This window comes from Hippocampus comes, unplaced genomic scaffold, assembly GCF_001891065.2.
Source record: "Hippocampus comes isolate QL1 unplaced genomic scaffold, H_comes_QL1_v1.1 scaffold276, whole genome shotgun sequence".
Taxonomy (NCBI): domain Eukaryota; kingdom Metazoa; phylum Chordata; class Actinopteri; order Syngnathiformes; family Syngnathidae; genus Hippocampus; species Hippocampus comes.
This window is the reverse complement of record NW_017805074.1, coordinates 212,427-234,124: the sequence shown is the minus strand read 5'-3', so window position 1 is coordinate 234,124 and position 21,698 is coordinate 212,427. Positions and strand designations below refer to the sequence as shown.

Here is a 21,698-nt window from a genome sequence, read left to right as displayed (position 1 = left end):
GATGAGGTGGCTCGGGTATCGGATTAGGATGCCCCCTGGATGCCTCCCTGGTGAGGTGTTCCAGGCACGTTCCAGCAGGAGGAGCCCTCAGGGATGAACTGGGAATGCCTCGGGATGCCCTGGAAGAGTTCTACGTGGCTGGGGATAGGGAAGTCTGGGCTTCCCCGCTAAAGCTGCTGCCTCCGCCGCCTCACCTCGGATAAGTGGAAGAGATCGGACGGAGGAATGGATGAACAGAGCCTGTTTCATCAAATATTTAATCATCCCAGCTACAGTCTTTCTCGTGATTGCTGGTGGCCCGTAAATGGCACCCATTACTCTGCATACTCAAGTGATGTTGTCTGTTTTCGCCAACAGTCATCAATGAGAAAAGCGTGCACCACATTGACAAAAAGAAGTAGAGAAAGATCAAGAAGAAGATGATTCTTTATATTCGTCATCTTTGTCATGTATACAGATCACATAAAAGTTTTCGTGGCCATCAGCGCGGAACAGGGGGGCTAGGCCAGCCCCCCCCAGCAAGCAGTTGGCAATATCGGCGTCAGTGTCTTGCTGAAGTACACCGCAGCCGCAGGTACGGGGGATGTTGATGTTGGATGTTCTGTTGCTACATCCTCTCCAGCTTTTTTTTTTTTCCTTGCCTACATTCCTCTGCCGGCCGGTGTCATGAACCAGGTGCTGAAACTTGGCCACAGCTGCTAACTAAATGAATTCTGTTTGGGTTTTTTTTAACCATAAACATTTATATTACACATGCTGTTAAGCCTATTAAGGCATAAAATAATCAAATAAAATATGACTAACAAGTGAACCAGGAATTGTGGTCCACCATGAATAATGCATACGAAATGTGTGACTTTTAATTATTTACTGGAATGAAAAAATAAAAAGGATGTCGGCATGAACAACAGACATGCATAATGTGTGTTTGTTGCTGACAGCCCAAAGTAGAGCTAACCTCCAGCTGACCTCATGGGTGTGTTTTCTTTCTGCTGCAAGTTTTAAACAGCCGCCAAATATGTGCGTGCGTGTGTGCGTGCATATGTTTGTGTGTGTGGGTTTGGCAGACAAAAAGAAAAGTTTTGTAGGACATGATCAGGTTTTCTGCGGTGTATCCTATTCTGTAATTAAACATTCTCGCTGTAGCTTCCCACAGAGTCAGCATAATTATGGTTCGTTAAGGCATTGTTGGGTGAGTTTGGTGTGGAAGAACTTGACGAGAGCACACGCAGGCCTGACCTCATACCCGTCAAGCGCATTTGGAATGAACTAGAACCAAGATTGTGAGCCAGGCCCTGTCATCCAACATCAGGAACCACACAAATGTTCATTTTGTGAACAGACAAGAATTTCCGATTTCTGCGCAAACTGTTGTCGCAAGTCGTTTCTCAAAAAGTGGAAGCATTAGTTGGCACCTACTTTATGTTTCGTATTTTGATTTTGAACATGTGGTACGGCCATGGGCGGCACTGCGGTCGACTGGTTAGAACACCGGCCTCACAGTGCAAAGGTGCAGACTTCGATTCCGGCTCCGGCCTTCCTGTGTGGAGTTTGCATGTTCTCCCCATGCCCGCGTGGGTTTTCTCCAGGTACTCCGGTTTACGCCCACATTCCCAAAAACATGAATGCCAGGTTAATGGAAGCTCCGGGTACTCTGGTTTACTCCCACATTCCCAAAAACATGAATGCTAGGTTAATGGAAAACTCTAAACTGTCTTTAGGTGTGATTCTGAGCACAAATGGTTGTTCATCTGTGTGTGCCCTGCGATTGGCTGGCGACCAGTTCAGGTTGTCCCCCACCTACCGCCCAAAGACAGTTGGGATCGGCTCCAGCTTGCCCCTGACCCTTGTGAGGATAAGCGGATTAGAAAATGGATGGATGCATGGATGGTATGGCCACGTGTTCGAATGCTTTTGTTGGATTGGGGCTAATTTTAAGCAGTCACTCTTAGCTCTATTAGTGGTGTGAATCCTTTGTTATTTCCACTCAGAGGAGTAATATCTATCACCAACGTGTGTATTCATGTTGTTATGCAAAATAATTCTTTCTAGAGTAGGGGAGAAAAAAAAAGAATATGCAGGAGATGTTTTTTGCAGTGTCAACCGTTGGCTTGAATGCCCTGATGTTGATCCATAATGCATACACCCTTGTCAGTCACACACAAGTCTAACTGATATGGGTGTTTGCTGACAATCAAACGGCTGCCTAATACCCGTACTATCAGTGTTGTGTGACATCAGGAGAAAGGCGAGGACTAGAAAGAAATGCTGTGGGAACGTGGCTCATGTGAATAGTTGCTGTTGCTGGTGATTAGGTGGTGTATAAGAGGGAGGAGGAGGCACCTGGTAGAGGGTGTGGAATTTACAGAAGAGTAAGAAAGCAGTGCACTGAAAATGTAATTCATTTTGTGAAATTATCAGTAGCTAGCCTATCTCAAATGAAATGTGATGAATAGCGTGTTAATACTGTCATTTTTGGCTGATTTTTGGAGTGAGGACAGATGGATGACGGCGAAAGCCCATGGCTGTAGCGTGACTCAGGGTGTATGAATCCATGCATGTGTGTGTGTGTGTGTGTGTGTGTGTGTGTGTGTGTGTGTGTGTGTGTGTGTGACCCGTCCTTGAACTGTAGCCATCTGCCAGCACTTTGGCCTATCCTTAAACTACTTTATATGGTATCTATGTAGTTAGAAACCATCTTTGTGTGTGCGCGTGTTTATAGTGGCAACAGTATCTCATTTAATATGTTGCCAGAAAACGTAAAGTAGCATATCATTTACTTTCACGATGAACCTCAGTCTTTGTCTGTCTGAACTTATATTTTGCTGTCCATCTGGCTAGCTTGATAGCCCAAAAGCAACATTTTGGAAAGGAGCGAGCAATATTATTTATATCCGATCGTGGTCCTGCTCCAGGGGTCTGAAATCTGTTTCTGCTGGGACTTTCCTAATGAGAATGCAGTTCAAGCACTTGCAAATGCCCTAACGCTCTTTGTGATGACAATTGTTGGCTATGGGAGTGTGCCCTTAACGACCCTTTGGATGATAATGATTCATTTGCAAATTCTTTTCAACCAATATTAAATTTAATACACTACAGAGAGATGATATTGAATGTTCACACTGATAAACTTATTTATTGTTTTCCGTTATTCACGCTTTTTGGAGATGATGCCTGCAACATGTTTCAAAAATGAATGGACAGCATCATATTTACGACACTTCCTTTTGACAGCACTCATTTAGTGTTTGAGAATGGAGGACACTAATCGTTGAAGCTTTGTAGGTGGAATTCTTTCGCATTCCTGGTTGATGTACAATTTCAGTTACTCAACAGTCCTGGGTCTCTGTTGTCATATTTTGCACTTCATATCGCGTCACACATTTTCAATTGGAGTCAGGTCTGGACTGCTGGCAGACCAGTCTAGTACTCTTACTCTGTTAGTATGACCCACCCTCTTGTAACACGTGCAGAATGCGACTTGGCGGCGTCTCGCTGAAATAAACGGGGACGTCCATGAAAAAAGACCCTGCTTGGACTGCAGCATATTGTCTAGGTTTTGCATGGGTGCGTCGTAAGGATCCACATGCATGGAAGCAGGAAACTTAAGGCAGGGATACAGAGTGTACTGAACAAGTCAATTTGTTAATAATAACATTAGCAAGGGTCCTGAGGAAAACATGAACCCCCCCCCCCCAAACACCCCAAGCTCGATCAATGAAACACCAGGGAACAAAACACACCATGAGAAGTAACAAAACAATGTGACAGCTACAAAGAGTGAAAGACATGAGGAAACTAAATACAAGCCAATTGATGACACAACGAGGAACACCTTGACAAGTCACGAGTGGCCGAGGGAGCTGATTGGATGACACAGGGCAGCAGGTTGACAAGCACAGGTGGAAACAAAAGACCTAACGAGAAAGACAGGACATAAGAAAAGAAGTCCTAACAAGAAACAAACCTAAAAAGTAATCTAAACAAACAAAATAAACAAATGACACGTATGATGCTCCAAAACCTGAATGTACTTTTCATGGTGCCATCACAGATGTGCTTCTTATCAGAGGCATGGCCCCTAAATGGGTTATTGAACGCGGATGTTCCAATTTCTCTTCAGCCCGGAGGACATGACGTCCATAATTTCCAAAAACATTGAAGGATCTGGAGTCAACAGACCACAGCAGACTTTTCCAGTTTGTGTCACTCGATCTCAGATGACAAAGAAGTTGGCGGCATTTCCGGGTATTGTTGATATATGGCTTTCGCTTTGCATGGTAGTTTTAAGTTGGAACGACAAACTGTATTAATTGAAATCTTCCAAACACATGTGGCAAAATTATTCTGGTCAGATGAATACAATGTTGTAGTTATGTCCAAATCTTACCATGATTTAGGGCTGTTTTTCTTCAGCTGGAACTGGGGTTTTAGTCAAGCTGGAGGGAATTATGAACAGTTCCAAACACAAGTCAGTGTGAGCACATAACCTTCAGGCTTCTAATAGAAAGCAAAAAATAAATAAAATAACAAATGACAAAAAGCTTGCTATGACAGCTGAACTTTATTTGGGGTTTATCTGAAGCAATTGAAATGGTGGCAGTTGTGTTTAACTTGAGTATGTGATTGGTGAACGCCACATTCCCATTTATGAGGCTGTACACTGTACACATTTATGCAAGCATATCTCAATTCCTTATTTTTTCTTCCCTCACCAAAAAAAAAACCAAAAACAAAAACAAACATGTTTTAAAAATTGAGTTTTACAGGTTATAAAAAATATATATACACTGGCATGTAAACAGTGGTGTTTAGACTTTTTCTATCCCCTGTGCATACATGCTTTGACACAACATATTGAGAAGAAAGCCAGACTGGCTGGTTTGCTGTTGTTGTCGAGTCTTAAAGCATTACACACTGAACTCTGTTAGGACTTGTCTGTTTCTGTGGGTATTAATGAGTATTACTAAGGGCGCATTGTCCTGCCTTGTGTGTGTGTGTGTGTGTGTGTGTGTGTGTGTGTGTGTGTGTGTGTGTGTGTGTGTGTGTGTGTGTGTGTGTGCGTGTGTGTTGCTTCACCCTCAAGAACCCTGTCATGTCACAGTGACCAGAAAGCAATTATCATTGCTGCTGTGAGGAGGGCCTTGTTGGCTCCCCTATCCCTGCAGGGAAGGTGAACAAGCCGCAATGAAAGAAACGAAAGAGTTTAAAAAAAAAAAAAAAAAAAAAAAAAAAAAAAAAAACAAAGCTGTGGTGAGAGGAAAGAGGAAAATAATTGCAGAGACGTGGTGAAATAGGGACCACAGGGAGGAAAGTAACAAGGGATGGTGAGGGAAAACATTGGAAGAGAGAATGTCAGTCTGACATTGAGGACTCTAAAAAGCCAATGTGCCCTTACCACATTGAAGGACGCTCACTCGCCATGCTCACAATAGACACACACACACACACAAACACACACACGCACACACACACACACTGGCTCGACAAACAAATACTCACAGTGCAAGGCTTGCTACTAACTGATGTCTTCAGTCAGAAAAAGTCTTTGACTGAAACGACCATGTTTGGATGTATTTGTCCAAGTCCAAAGCTCCCAATCGCTTCTGACCAAATTAATCTTTGGTTATGACAGAGAGTAAAACATTATCGCCGTCCATTGGCACAGTCCCTCACAAGCTGCTCTTCCGCTCTGATGTACTGACCTCGTGAGGTAACAAACATGACTGAAAGCCAACTGCTCTGCTGTGGCTGCAGCTCCATTGACAACAAGATCGCTCAGATCTGAGTGAGAACCAACAGGATGTCTTAGCAATGTGACCGGACTGGGAACTGAATGTTCTGGTCCGGCCGGCTGAACGCACACTGTGTATGCAAAGAAGAGGTTTTTTTTTTCCGTTATGTTGGCAGGGTTTACGTTTCTCCCAAAAGTGTTGTTTTGAATGACAGGAGGGTTTGTGACCGTTTTTCTAAGCGTCCAAAAAGAGTTCCACATCATCCTCCTGCGAGATGACGGATGCCGATCTTGTCCAAATTACAAATGAAACACAATTTCATGGAATCTCAAAAAAGTTTGTGTGGCAACATTTACCGGTACGTTTTTCAGGCTGCTGCTAACAGACGGCGGGACAACGATCGAAAAATACACCGCTCCTTTTGCTGTGGAAATGATTATATAGACTGGTAATGAACAGACTTAATTCATTGCCTGCCTTCAGAAATATGCTTGGTATGAACACTGATCTTTAAAGACATGACATTAATGGGGACAGCTGTGACCATTATCCCTCGCGTTGAATAAATAAGGGCCTTAGAAATGATCCATGCTGCTTTTTTTTTTTTTCAGTCAAGGCAAATGGTGGATCCTTGGCTATGCTTTTCACTCCTACTTGAAGACAGAGGCCTGTATGCAAATCTGTCTGTTTAGGGCAGAAAATTTTGGCGTGACAGACTTCCTCACGATTCGGACTTGGAACTTGAGTGCTTTTCACTTGCGTGATGTGCACTTCTGCCTGAAGCTGCAGTAAGTCCAGTGTAGGCTGACAAGTCGTTGGCAACATACAAGGCCTAAATGTTGCCGCTAAGCGTTTTTTTCTCCCAGATCTGCTTTTAAATATATCTATTCAGTGGCCTGGAAACCAGTTATGTAAAATACAGGGTCAGGCGAAAAAAAACATACTTACCGTTAGTACTGAAGATTAGCTTTTAAAAATGAGCCCTGTACAAACATGACATGAATTCACCCGACATCATATATCGATCAAACAGGGAGTTGCATTTATTTCTGTCCGCAAATTGGGACGTCAGCCCGCAGGAGGAAACACTAGCAGCACAGAAGCTACACACCAACAAAGCCTTTCTGACTGAGGTGTTGTGTTTCATGGTTTCTCCTCACACCCCCTATGGTCCCTGGATGCCCCGCTCCTTCTGCTAGCAGCTTCTCTTTCAGAAAATTCTCCTGCGCCTCTTTCACCCTGCTGGTTTTCTTCACTGTTTTCCTCACCTTTTGTTTGGTTTTCTTTCATGTTCCCATCTGAAACCTCAGTCTGTCTATTGTATACCTCCTTCCACGCTTTTGAAGGACGCTCACTCGCCATGCTCACAATAGACACACACACACACACAAACACACACACGCACACACACACACACTGGCTCGACAAACAAATACTCACAGTGCAAGGCTTGCTACTAACTGATGTCTTCAGTCAGAAAAAGTCTTTGACTGAAACGACCATGTTTGGATGTATTTGTCCAAGTCCAAAGCTCCCAATCGCTTCTGACCAAATTAATCTTTGGTTATGACAGAGAGTAAAACATTATCGCCGTCCATTGGCACAGTCCCTCACAAGCTGCTCTTCCGCTCTGATGTACTGACCTCGTGAGGTAACAAACATGACTGAAAGCCAACTGCTCTGCTGTGGCTGCAGCTCCATTGACAACAAGATCGCTCAGATCTGAGTGAGAACCAACAGGATGTCTTAGCAATGTGACCGGACTGGGAACTGAATGTTCTGGTCCGGCCGGCTGAACGCACACTGTGTATGCAAAGAAGAGGTTTTTTTTTTCCGTTATGTTGGCAGGGTTTACGTTTCTCCCAAAAGTGTTGTTTTGAATGACAGGAGGGTTTGTGACCGTTTTTCTAAGCGTCCAAAAAGAGTTCCACATCATCCTCCTGCGAGATGACGGATGCCGATCTTGTCCAAATTACAAATGAAACACAATTTCATGGAATCTCAAAAAAGTTTGTGTGGCAACATTTACCGGTACGTTTTTCAGGCTGCTGCTAACAGACGGCGGGACAACGATCGAAAAATACACCGCTCCTTTTGCTGTGGAAATGATTATATAGACTGGTAATGAACAGACTTAATTCATTGCCTGCCTTCAGAAATATGCTTGGTATGAACACTGATCTTTAAAGACATGACATTAATGGGGACAGCTGTGACCATTATCCCTCGCGTTGAATAAATAAGGGCCTTAGAAATGATCCATGCTGCTTTTTTTTTTTTTCAATAAAGGCCAATGGTGGATCCTTGGCTATGCTTTTCACTCCTACTTGAAGACAGAGGCCTGTATGCAAATCTGTCTGTTTAGGGCAGAAAATTTTGGCGTGACAGACTTCCTCACGATTCGGACTTGGAACTTGAGTGCTTTTCACTTGCGTGATGTGCACTTCTGCCTGAAGCTGCAGTAAGTCCAGTGTAGGCTGACAAGTCGTTGGCAACATACAAGGCCTAAATGTTGCCGCTAAGCGTTTTTTTCTCCCAGATCTGCTTTTAAATATATCTATTCAGTGGCCTGGAAACCAGTTATGTAAAATACAGGGTCAGGCGAAAAAAAACATACTTACCGTTAGTACTGAAGATTAGCTTTTAAAAATGAGCCCTGTACAAACATGACATGAATTCACCCGACATCATATATCGATCAAACAGGGAGTTGCATTTATTTCTGTCCGCAAATTGGGACGTCAGCCCGCAGGAGGAAACACTAGCAGCACAGAAGCTACACACCAACCAAGCCTTTCTGACTGAGGTGTTGTGTTTCATGGTTTCTCCTCACACCCCCTATGGTCCCTGGATGCCCCGCTCCTTCTGCTAGCAGCTTCTCTTTCAGAAAATTCTCCTGCGCCTCTTTCACCCTGCTGGTTTTCTTCACTGTTTTCCTCACCTTTTGTTTGGTTTTCTTTCATGTTCCCATCTGAAACCTCAGTCTGTCTATTGTATACCTCCTTCCACGCTTCATGTTTGACTTCGGCTGCCGGTCTATTGCAAATGGTTTCTTTTGGTGTCGGCTTTCCCTTTGCGCAAGTGTGAAGCACCAATGCCACTGAAAAGTCTGCTTGCCGTACCTGTCGGTCTCTTTTTTTTCCAAGGTCCTCTGTCTCGCTGCAAATCATGTGGCCTAACAGCCTTTGGTGACAAGTTTGGTTCTTAGCCAGTGTAACTTATATACTGTATATATATATATGTGTGTGTGTGTGTGTGTGTGTGTGTGTGTGTGTGTGTGTGTGTGTGTGTGTGTGTGTGTGTGTGTGTGTGTGTGTGTGTGCTGAGAGACGAGTTAGAGCATTTTGGCGTGGAGTTTCACAAGATGAGAGGATAGAAGGAGCAACTAAGCAGCTGATGTAAGCATGAACAGAATGTGGCAAAGCACTCACTTTCTCATTCATGCACATGAAAAAACATGCACACTTCCCCGGTTGGTAGCGCGGGTGGATTGCGGTATGTGGAATGTGCCAGGTGAAGAGCAGGTCATCCCTCTGTGTACGCTTCCTCAGTCAATCAAATGTTTTGTACTTGCCCCGCCCAAACCAGGAAGTACAGATATTCCCAGTACTGCTGAGATGCACCACCGTGAAGCCGTCACACCAAGATCTAGCAGAGGGTTGAAAGCTGGATGGATGTGCTTTAGAAAAAAATGCTTCAGATGGTCTATCACTGTGTAGGCACCTTTTAATGCCCTGATATTCAATTCTCCAAGGCCTCATAATGTGTGGTGCTTCTCATGCTTTAGTAGCACAGCTCGAATTTTGCACACTGCAGCTAACTAGAGACTAGCTTGTGGACAATGTAGCGTGCCCTCCCATGTGGCGTGTGCCCTCCCCTATTCCTTAGCCCTGCGCGTTACAGACCAAATCAAACCGAACCATAATATGTTTGTGCATTTTTGACACTGGCAATCTGGAATAAGACCCTGTTTTTGGTTAATAAAGGGATGGGGATTTCGATTTAGAATGTTTATTTTTAATCCAATCATCCATTTGTATGGAAAAACAAATTGACAGATTAATCAATTATTAAAATAATCATTTGGTGAGCAGCTCTAATTAATTTTCAAAATGTGCAGCTCATCCGTGTGATCGGTAGAGGCTTGTTTTATAATTCATATTCATTGAAATGTCACCCACTTCAAAAGTGCACTCACAGACACTGGCAAAGAGCCACAATGGGAGATATTCACTCACACAAACATCCTCCTACGTTTTGGGGGAGTAAATGTAAAATGTTACCTCTATCTGTTTATCACAGCATTAAAGGACTACTTGACCTGACTGACTACAGATGAAGCACTCATTTGGTCACTAATGTTTCCTCCCTCTCCCACTTTAAGTTCACCATCACCTCCTTCTTCTCTCCTACAATTTGTGGATCATAAGAAAGGCTTTCTGTATTTATTATGCTAGGGAGAGGATATCATGCAGAATTTGTGGCAGAGTTTTCGGCGTATCGTATTGACAGAATGTGAGTGCTTTTCACAGTGTGTGTCTTGGATGAGAACAGATTGGACAGACTTGTTTCAGTGCACTTGTTACTCTTTCAAATTGAATACAAATGCAACGCACAGTCAATGGAACTCGATGTGTTTGCGTGTCTCTGTGTGGAATGTGCACGCATATACATCCAAGAGAGGGATCAGGGTCTCAGAAGGAGAGGAAGGAGGGGAATTTTGCAGTCGCACGTGACCCACCCAGACATATGGACATATGCTGTAGGGAGAATCAACCTTAAGACCATGTTACATCTTGTGGTCTATGTCGAGGAGGATAAAGAGGAGTGGGTGCACTCGAGTCTGAGACTTAATAGCATGATAAGGAGTGCATGTATGGGTGAGTGTGAGGACACGGCTAGCCGGGGTCACTCTTAGCAGCTCGGCAACCTAATCTCTACATAACGGCACTGTGTATAATACTGAATTTTGTGGATTTCTTGACTCTTCCAGACCCAATATGGATTACAGTTTAACAGTACATCGAACAATTGCACTGGTTTCTGAGATGGTCATTCCGCCGCTGGGATAGAACCGACGGAAGGACGGAGGACGAGAATTTTTTAAAAAAGGACGGACTAACCAAGGATGGAAGTTTAAACGTCCCTAACCGGGTTCAGTATATGTTGTTGGGAGGCAAAATAACAAGGCCAGATTGTAGCCAAACACTGTATTTCCTTAACAGGCCATTAACAGCACAACACTCGTTCGTACGACTCACTTTGTTACCATTACAGAACTCCTCTTCTTCCTTCTCATCTGAACAGTATTTTTACAGAAACAGCACCACCTTGTGGACAGTCAGTGAACACAACATAGTACAGTACCTAGGACAGCCATTTGACTAACGATCAAATCCAGCCGGTTAACAAAGCTGGCTGTGTTGTATGTCTGTCAGTGCCCGCCCAGCAAGACGCTTATGCCTCCCCATTTGAACCTGTGTTGTGAAATACTAATGTCGAGTTACTTATCACGCAAACATTAAAAATATAGCGAAACAGTGATGTCATTTTGATTGATGGCCAGTCTGATCTGCAACAGCCAATCACGCCGTTACTGAAAATATGCATTGGTAGGCATGCGATTACGTAATGGATACTTCAATGTTTGCATGGTTGACATTTTTCAAAGTGTGGCATTGTGTAATGTGGCAAGGCACGGCATGTGTTTTGTGATTTATGATTGACGTGTTTCTCTCGTGAAGTGACATCAGCTTTGTAGTGAGTGCCTCCATGAGGAGGAACACAGCGTAAAATCTCGAATACTTGGGCGATCATTCGAATATTTTCAGAGGTTGACGTCAACATCAATTTTAGTGATGATCCATCGCAGTTTTGATACATTAGTCGACGTTTGGATTCCTACATTACTGAAAATATTGATGCTGTTGTATAATTACAGGGGCTTTTCATTTCAGAGGTTCGACTGATTTTTGAAAAAAAATCAACCTGGATATGGTTAGAAACCTTGGATTATTAACAATGGGAGCATTAAACGTACCTGGACCGAACACGCTTATTTGTGCTGTAATGCAGTGGCGAAATATGACATTACAGTGTAATGTCATATTTTGTCGATCCGATCAATTATATCATTGATCACTCGGGAAATTATAATATTGCAGCTCATTGCCAAATTTGCATGACATGCAAAATGTCCGCCAATCCGATCCATCCAATCACATCTGTGTAATGTCTGAATATATTTCATACTTCCACCAATTCAAATCGGAGTGTTGAGAGAGCATCTGGACCAAAAAATGTATTCATTGGTTCTTCCTTGGCCCATACGCCACCACGACATGAAACACTGCAGATCCAACCTCCTCGGAGGATGTAATTATTCCTTTATCTGGCCCACGAGTGGCAGCCAAATCATGCAAAGTCTCGACTGAAGTCCAGATGGGATGACTGAGTTGATCAGCTCACCCTGTTTTCACTTTCCGATTGATTGGTTGCCTGTTTACCAGCCGTCTGTGTAAGAGTGCGTGCGCATATCGACGCCTTAAAGTCACACAATTCATCAGAACGATCCCACCGACTCCAAAACCTTTGAATCCGTGTCAAGATCCCAAAATGAAAGGGGCCAGATTGTTTCTGTGTAGGATGTGTTGCCACGGCAACTGCCCACCCTTTGACTCCCACCCCCATCAAACATCAGTTTTCACCACCTGTTGTGTTTTTGTGGCGCCAGCCCATTGCCTTGGAAACACATGCACACATATTTGAGGTGCAGTCTAAGGACAGCGAGCAGCAGCTGTGGAATCTCTCTGATCCTGCATGCAATCTGATCAGCGAGTCACTCAAGGGCAATTTGCTTTGTCGTGACCACATATACCGTGCTTACTCTTCCCTCTCACTCTCCGTGACTCTCTCACTACCGCGACCATCCTTTTCCTTAATTTGTTTTGCCGATGACACCTGAATCTTGGATTTGTAGCATGCTTGCAGTTTGTGCTTGAGCCTTTTTTTTTAATTTATATTTATTTATATACTTTTTGTTCTTCTACTTCTCCATTTAATAATTTTGCTGCTGTAAATTGGGTGTTTACCAGCCGTCTGTGTAAGAGTGCGTGCGCATATCGACGCCTTAAAGTCACACAATTCATCAGAACGATCCCACCGACTCCAAAACCTTTGAATCCGTGTCAAGATCCCAAAATGAAAGGGGCCAGATTGTTTCTGTGTAGGATGTGTTGCCACGGCAACTGCCCACCCTTTGACTCCCACCCCCATCAAACATCAGTTTTCACCACCTGTTGTGTTTTTGTGGCGCCAGCCCATTGCCTTGGAAACACATGCACACATATTTGAGGTGCAGTCTAAGGACAGCGAGCAGCAGCTGTGGAATCTCTCTGATCCTGCATGCAATCTGATCAGCGAGTCACTCAAGGGCAATTTGCTTTGTCGTGACCACATATACCGTGCTTACTCTTCCCTCTCACTCTCCGTGACTCTCTCACTACCGCGACCATCCTTTTCCTTAATTTGTTTTGCCGATGACACCTGAATCTTGGATTTGTAGCATGCTTGCAGTTTGTGCTTGAGCCTTTTTTTTTAATTTATATTTATTTATATACTTTTTGTTCTTCTACTTCTCCATTTAATAATTTTGCTGCTGTAAATTGGGAATTTCTCCATTGTGAGACTAATAAAGATTTTCTTATCATATTTTATCTCATGCATAATTTGCTGATCATCTTTTACTGCAACTAATGCTACTCACCACAAAGCACAAAGCAGCTTTTAGATGGCGGCAAATCTTACTGATAAAGGCAATTGGTTTTCTCGGCATTAGTCAACAGATGAGTTTGACTAAGGCCTGAGCGACATTTTTTTGTCTGTGAGCTTCTGGGAGCCGTATATATTTTCTGTAGCCAATCGTCCGGAGACTATGAGCTCATTGTTTCATCAGAAGATGAAGAAAGACATCGATCATTCAACACAGGACAACACCAGATTGAACTGATGGATTAGAGGGGCTAGAGGGATGGATGCTCATAAGCAAGACGAGAGATGAAAGAGGAGATGATGAATGAGTAAAGGTCAAGAGAGCAAGAGCGACGGCTGGAAGTGATTGATGTGTTACAGCTTGTTTTCATAACAACAATGCACACTGACTATTTGCTCCATGCTTGGCCACGTGCGCTCATGCGTGCCTTTAAATGTATAGTTTGTAACATTGGGACTGACTGTTGCAAGCTATTTGTGTGGTCTCTCGTTTTTTTTTTCCAGATGCACTGCATGATTGAAGCAATATTACCTTTGCAACCGACCATTCCGCCGTAACAGGTAACGTCCTCACACAAAGGCCACAGCAAAGATCGTTGACTGAGGCAGACACTCCAGCATGTCACCCTCCCCACCAAAAAACATGTTTTTGTGGAACCATCCATTCATCCATCCATTTTCTGATCCGCTTTATCCCACAAGGGTCGCGGGGCGTGCTGGAGCCTATCCCAGCTGTCTTCGGGCAGTACACGGGGGACACCCTGAACCGGTTGCAAGCCAATCGCAGGGCACACAGAGATGAATAACTATCCCACGCTCACACTCATACTTTGGGACAAGTGACTGTTAGCTTCTCATTTTGTTGGTTAACAAATGCTTACTGCTGGTTTAACCCAAACCTGATCCACTTGTCAACAACAGTCCGTACACCTGTGTGTCTCACTTTTATGAGAAATTCCTCAACTGGATCTAATTACATACCGTAGCTATTTTCTTCATCGTCTCTGATTACAGCGGAGAAGACAGTGTGAAGATGAATGTTTGATTCCTGTGTGCGTTTGTCATCCACAACAGCTGATTAACTGATTTTTACAGCCAGCTGACAGTTACAGGTATGCACCCTTGTGTAAGCTATAATTTGAGTGATGCGTGCGCTCGTGCTGCCATCGCGCATGCTTGATTTATTCTGGCCCCCGAGCTAAATTTGGCACCACCGTCAAATTTCCTCACTGGGATTGTCAGATTCATTTTTTGGAGAAAATCTATTCTGTGTAAGTCACGCTGTTTACGACACAAGATGACTCGCACACTTGTGTACTCGATAATATGATGTGATTAAGCAAAGATGGATAGTTAGGAGCCGCATTTACTCTGTAGCATTTTCGTTTGTAATTATTGGGGGATAAATCGTTCACATCAGAGTACTTTTTAATTGAGCTACATTTTTTTCGTTGATTATTGCTTGTATGACTTGCTTGTTTTAGTTTGTCAGAGAGACTTCTGTCACTTCAGACTGTTCCGCCAATCCAACGTAAGCAGTGGCAAGCTTTGAGTCCAAACCGGTCAAACGGAGCCAGGCAGTCACACAAATCCTCTGCAGCAAGTTTTCGAAGGGACTCATTAACATGAAACATAGCTTGGCATCTGTTTACCTTTCAGACTTTGGAAAAGAACAGCCACGTCATGCGCTGTTGCTCGTGTCTGTGTGAAAATGTCCATATTTCAGCCTACAAGAACTTGAGTTAAAGAAAGTTCACTTAAGGCCATTTTGAATGGCTGAATTTGCCTTTATAAAAATGCTTTTAAATTGATTGTTTTATTTTGTTATTTTTGAAAGATTTTTTTTTTAAATGATGGATTTAGCACAGCACAGAATCAAAAGGCTATTTTCTCAGTCTGGTATTTCATGACTGTGAAGAAGTAGTTTGAAGACAACATGGCCTCATAGAATTGCAAGTAACGCAGAGCAGACTAATTGAATCTTCCCTTTTTAATGATCTCTCGGGATGTTTGTTTTTTGTCTTCGCCAAAACCGAAAGAGAGACAAGCGAGAGGGGCCCAGATGTAGCTTGTCATTTATCAAAAGCAAACCACCTTGATTTTCAAAGTCAAAGAGAATTTGTTGTCATTGGAACAAATGTGGGTATTGTGTTTCTCGGTTTAAGTCACTGCCAGGGCACGTCCTCTTTGCTGAAGATGAGACCATGGAACAGGAAACTCATGTTTGTTTTCGTTTCTTGCTGAGGCAACCAAGTGTTTTCCCTGTTGCTCAATCAAAAAAACATAAGGAGCTGTGACATACTGAGTGGTCACATGTGTCTAATTTGCAGCGTATCCATTCGAGATCATATAGATGTGTCGGCTGAACATGTACAACGTTTGACTAATCTAAATAAACAGTAGCTATGACATGACAGGTGGGACAATATTTTGAAAAGAGCGAGAGAGAGAGAAAGAGAGAGAGAGAGAGAGAGAGAAAGAGAGACAGATGCAACTGGAATCGAGATGTGACACGAGGAACAAAGCAAGGAAGAGGAAGACTGATAGCTAGTGCCAGGCAGCTGTGAGTGTATCTCCGGGATTGCCAATTGTCAAACAGGATTACATGGAACTCAAACTATCATTGTAATTTATAGAATGGAAAGAAGTAATGTGTTTTAGCTCGTTCGGCAGAGGAAAATGAACAAATCACTGCACGTCTGAGGAAGATGGACGGTGAAAACAGGCTGCGTGTTTGTGACCTCAGACATGCGAGCGCTCTCACTCCGTATCCTCATTGCGTGTGGCTGCAAGGTCATAGGGTGAGAGAGCCAGCTACGCACACACACACAACAAACACATTAACTGATCATGTCGCCGGAGAGGGGATTAGGGCGGGGAGGGTGGGGGGGAGGGGGGCGACGTTGTTAGAGGGTAAGGGTGAAGTCTCCCTTCTCCACATATTGTCATGGCACGCAGTGTTTGAGTTCAAACTGATTTCCAATTTACTTTCTCAAGAGCGAGGCAGCAGCCGCACATAAAAGAAAAACGCAGGCCCACACATGCACACAGCACATTCACTTTGCATTTTCACCACTAAGAGGATCTTAAAATCGCTCATGTAAATTGCTTTGCCTGGAACTCATCCATCATAGATGTTCTTTTCAAAAACAAAAGTATGATTGTCATGTTCAGAATGCTTGCTTGAACTTTTTGCTCATCCCAGTAGGGGAGGACGGAGTGATTCGAAGTGAAGTTTGATATATCCCACTTTGTGATGTAGTTGTAGGCGTGCTCACAGACGTTCTGGCTCAAGTGTTGATCAATGACCCTTGCAAAATTCAGAACATTGTTCGCCTGCCAATCAGAGCCTGAAGGAGACATGTCTCCTCCTCAGGCCAAGTCAGAAATAAATATACAGTGGAAGTTGTCATACAAGTCTAAGAATTTTAAAATGTGAGAATAAATTATACCGAATGTATGTGTTAATTGTATTGCTGCTTTCAATGCAACTCTGTCATTGTCATACTGGGGTGTATAATACTTGCATACTTGCAGTGTATGTTCTCTTTTCATGGCCTTCTTTTACCACCTCTTATGTTGAAGGACGTTCGTTCTTTTAGAACTCCGTGAATTAGAGGTTCAGAGAAAAGCTGATCGGGTACAAGGGTGCCTCTACTTACGAACGTCTCTTCTTACGAAGTTACGAAACGCCTTAACAGGAAAATATTGAATCTTGTTACGGAAGAAATTTCAAGCTACAAAATGTAAAAATACAGAATGGTCTGCAAGTCGCAGCTCCGACTTTCCTGAACGCAACATACTTATAGCTGCTCTTCCATTGGCTACTACCGAGCATCATCCTGGCATCCCATTGGCTGAGAGGGACCTCTACTGCATGTGTCTATTTGTGTAGATACTGTAGATGAATAGACAGATAAACCTGTGTCTACACCGCGTCCTCATCCTTCGCCATGAGGGGTTCCGATCGTTTTACGTAAATGTGAATAACCCAGAAAAAGTTCACCAGTCCGGCGATCGCTCACTCAGGTTGCTTTGGTCATTTTCGAAGGATTGTTAAAAGCTGACAAAAGCAAGCGTCTTTGGATCAGTTGTTTACAAAACGCCAGGTAAAAACCAGTTTTTAGAGAGAACATGCACGAAAGAGGGCAAAAAACAATGAGGATGCAGTTAAAAGTTAAGCGGCCATCAGTTTTTACATTATGCGCAACTCTCATTTATTGTGCAGTAATCTAATTGTAATATGTATTTGTTACATATTTTGATGCATTTTTATGCTTTACAAAACATTTATGTCTGAACTTTTTTGGGGGTGGGGGGGCTTGGAACGGATTAGGGCATTTACATGGAAAACGCGTCTCTACTTACAAAATTTTCTAGTTAAGACATTTCTTCCAGAACCAATTAATTTCGTAAGTAGAGGTACCACTGTGTATATCTGGCGTCTCTTCTGTCGTGTGTCAACTGACTTATTTCTCTTGATCTCTTTTTTCTTAATTTCCTTTCAACGAATAAGATGCCTGTCATTTCCTAGCAAATCATCCGCTTCCTCTGCTTCACCGCGCCTCTTCATCTCCTTTCTCCCACACAGATGGGGGTGGACGGGTGTTGTTGGGGTTAAAGTCAGATGAGATCTACTCTTGGATCACTGAAGGAGATCATGGCCTCTACGAAGTGCCAGTGAGAGGAGAGTCCGCTGTGAGGCGTGCGCAACAGATGGAAGCACTTCTTAGTTGGCGTAGAGTCATGTTTCTCACACTCCACTGTGCACAGATGCGTGCACGTCAATAAGCGGAGAGCGCCATGCCGGTATGCAAGGAGACACACATCGACCCGCATGTGTGCACCCACACAGAGCCTCTCATCTCCCCTGCAGGCGTTGCAGGGATGTGGGGTGTTGTTCACATGGTATCTGCTGCTATTCTTTTTCTAAGCCACTGGAAGCCTGGTGTGTTCAATTAAACTGATTTATTTCTGCACTCAGCAGTCCGTGATCCCCTGCCCCCCTCTGGCGTCCTATAGCGAGCGATATATGAGAATACGCTGGGTGGCACAAAGCCTTTGGAGCAATCCACTATAGTTGAGCTAATTTAATGCTGTACAGTAAATACTATTCACCAAATGCTAGATTAGAGACTGGTAAACAATATTGTGGCTTTGAGCGCAAAAACATCTGCCTAATCAAAATGCCCGCATAAACACACTATTATTTGAAGGGCCTATATTAGATTTGAACCGCTCCAAAACACTAACCCACATAATGGCCATTCGTTTGCTAAAGTCAGGTGACGATTGGGTGCCCCCAATCCAAGACTACACTAGTTTTTATGAGTTGACCTATATACACATCTACGACTAAGTCTCACCGTCCAAATATTTTTAGTCACTGTAAAAACTTACTTTGGATTCATAAGAACATCATATCTGCATGTGTTTGTCAGGTTTAAAAGGGCAAGCACAGGAGAATCAAGAGGAGTGGTTGTCATTTCAACAATGGTGTGATATTACTCAGGAGCTGCTGTTGGAATGGCAACACAAAGAGGCACAAATGAACCCTAAGTGGAGCGCTGCTAAGGAGTGAGTGTTAACTCTAAGGTATGAAACTGGAGAGGAGCTGGCAGGAAGCTCACTCTCGTCTTTCCTCCGCTACTAATACATTATCTCCCCTGTTTTACAGCCTCACAGCAAGAGTCAATGGTGTGAATATCAAAAGCACATCCCCCACATCCCAGCACTCAAACCTGCTCTCTCGGTTCTCCAGCTTGCTCCCCACAATCCAAAAACGTTGAGGCTCACTGAAGAGACTATAGTTGGGAATCCTGTCTTGGCCAATTCTGTGATTGTCAGATGATTAGGCCGTGTACCAAGTCAATGGACCAAAGTCAACTCCCATTAGCTTGAACTTCTCCATATACATGCACATTATATGTAGTGTAGATAAGTCTTTGTTATTGACTATTTTGAAGAACCAAAAATGTCTTTCACGCTCAGCCTGGAGTACTTTACTGAAGCACCATTTAAGATAACTTTCACCAGATTTTCTTCTCGTATGATTTATAAAACCACAACCACAGATTAGTGACAGATGGAAATAGCTTGTTTCGATTTTAAATATTTCCAATGCTTTCTTGTCTGGGAGGACTTGAAAAGGAGCATAAGCAGACATACCTTCTTTGTGGCTATAAAAACTCTATAATCCTCTACAGCATAGGTGTCAAACATATGGCCCGCGGGCCGGAACCGGCCCCCAGGGAAGTTTCATCAGGCCTGCGGGATAATTTAAAAGTGAAAAAAATACATAAAAGACACAGAATTAATAATTTTAATAAGGTGCAATTCATGGAGTATCCGCTAGGGGACACACTGTTTTGATCAGAGTTGAAGACACACAGAAGGTTTTTATCAAGATGTAGATTCAGTTAGCGTTTGCATGTTCTCATGTTTGGGTCTTCTATTGCAGTGGTCCCCAACCACCAGGTCGCAGACCAGTACTGGGCCGTGGGCCACTTTGAACTGAGCAGCAGCGGACCGCCCAGATGAAAGAATATCAAAACTTACAGTCCATTTATTAATTATCCTAGGCTGAAAAGTAATTTATTTTGCAAAGTGACCTAATTCTCTCCACCTTACATCCTTCAATGCTAATTGCTTCAGTCGTGTGAAGCCCGCTCTGCACAATATGTGGCGAGCAGCTCTTGCTTAAGCATTATGTTGAGTGATATAGTTTCATGTAATTTATATTTGTTCAATGATGCCATATGTTGGCGCATTATTGTAGTCACATAAAAACATGGCTTAACGTTTATTATTGTGTTCACAAAATGCCCCAGTTTTTGTTGCTGTTATTGTTGCCGCTTGTAAAGGTACATAAAAATACACAGTGGACTTGTGTTCATTGGTGTGACATTTTATTAATCGGCCAACCCCGCCTTTGCTGTGATCAAAATAAATACCCCATACAATAAGCTGCTGGAGCTAAATAAATTGCGAATGTTAACAGAAGGTAAATTAATACATAATGGATTTCAAAACACCTTGGCTCATTAATACGGACATACAATGACAGCTCTGCATTCAATTATAGCGTAATTGGTGTGCTTCCTACTCGCGGCTAATTTTCACTGCATTAACACTCCTTTTTGAACTCATCGTAGCTTCATTGTGTGCCGCAGCTCATTGTTTAGTTGTCATTTTGCAACTGTTACTCATTTACATCATTCTCACTTGGGGGGTGGAATAATGGGCTGCAGCCACCAACTGGCTGGAGACTGCGTTTATGGTTAATTCACAGGCTGTCTGCGTCATGGGGCCTCACACAATCAAATAATGGAACATAAATGTTAACATGGTCAAATGTGTGTGTGTGTGTGTGTGTGTGTGTGTGTGTGTGTGTGTGTGTGTGTGTGTGTGTGTGTGTGTCAATCTGAATATTTACACCGTGTTCATGGAGTCTTGCAGCTTCTTCAGTCTTGAAATGTATTTTTCTCTTGTCAGAACAAGAACTCTCTTGATTTGGAATCAGAATCAAGCACAAAGCTCATGGGTCGAGTTTTCATTCTTTGGGGATTTTCGCATGTGCCGGTGTGCAGCCGACTAACTACCCGTTCTAGGTAAGCGATTCTTCTCACTCCCTTTAAAATCATTACGGAGGAGATGCAGTTTTTGATGTTACAAAAGCACAAATTGACTCACCTAGAGTCCATGCAGAAGATCGAAGCATGCAAAGTACGTTTATAAGTAATTGAAAGCAGACCTCCATGGTGCCAAAGCCACGGAGAGTGATTTTATAAATATAATAACGATGATAATAATAATACATTTGATGAATTGATTACTTTTACATCCACCTCACATCAGCGCAGAGCTCAGAATCTGTATACCTGCACCATGATCAAATTCACCAAAATCACGTGACACCAACGGCGCCACAACTTAGACCTACTTTGAGCTGGTCTAACATTTTGTCTACTTTTCGCCACCAAAATGTTCGATGCACCGGGGTCATGTCATCGCAAATGCCCTCAGCTCGCGGTCTGCCACATTCCCAAACACGCTCCACTGGCAGTGCACTGACACAAAAATCAACATGTGCCGATTTTTACGTCCGAGCGCACGTACGCTGTCTACGAAATAGAGCCCTAGGAATATGTTATTGTAAATCAGTGACACTTTACATCTGATTACCTGATCTAA

General features: G+C 43.2%; 2 long non-coding RNA genes across 6 annotated transcripts in view; one reads left to right on the top strand and one right to left on the bottom strand.

The window, feature by feature from the left end:
- Positions 1–21,698, top strand: part of LOC109512908 (uncharacterized) — a 63,269-nt gene that overhangs the window by 40,384 nt on the left and 1,187 nt on the right. The window contains exons 7-13 of the long non-coding RNA XR_002167622.1: positions 14,010–14,066; positions 14,520–14,617; positions 18,097–18,203; positions 18,279–18,413; positions 18,490–19,100; positions 19,183–19,341; positions 21,000–21,115. This is a non-coding gene — a long non-coding RNA (uncharacterized LOC109512908). The remainder of the gene's footprint in view (positions 1–14,009; positions 14,067–14,519; positions 14,618–18,096; positions 18,204–18,278; positions 18,414–18,489; positions 19,101–19,182; positions 19,342–20,999; positions 21,116–21,698) is intronic.
- LOC109512907 (uncharacterized) lies at positions 3,712–8,997 on the bottom strand. 5 transcript variants are annotated; one of them, XR_002167620.1, is made up of 4 exons: positions 8,735–8,997; positions 5,080–7,061; positions 4,391–4,500; positions 3,712–3,917 (listed from the first exon to the last, which is right to left on the bottom strand). It is a non-coding gene; the product is annotated as an uncharacterized LOC109512907 (long non-coding RNA). The 5 variants fall into 5 exon arrangements; XR_002167621.1 differs by having other exon boundaries at positions 3,712–4,500; positions 5,080–5,620; positions 5,706–7,061; XR_002167619.1 differs by having other exon boundaries at positions 3,712–4,500; positions 5,080–5,606; positions 5,706–7,061.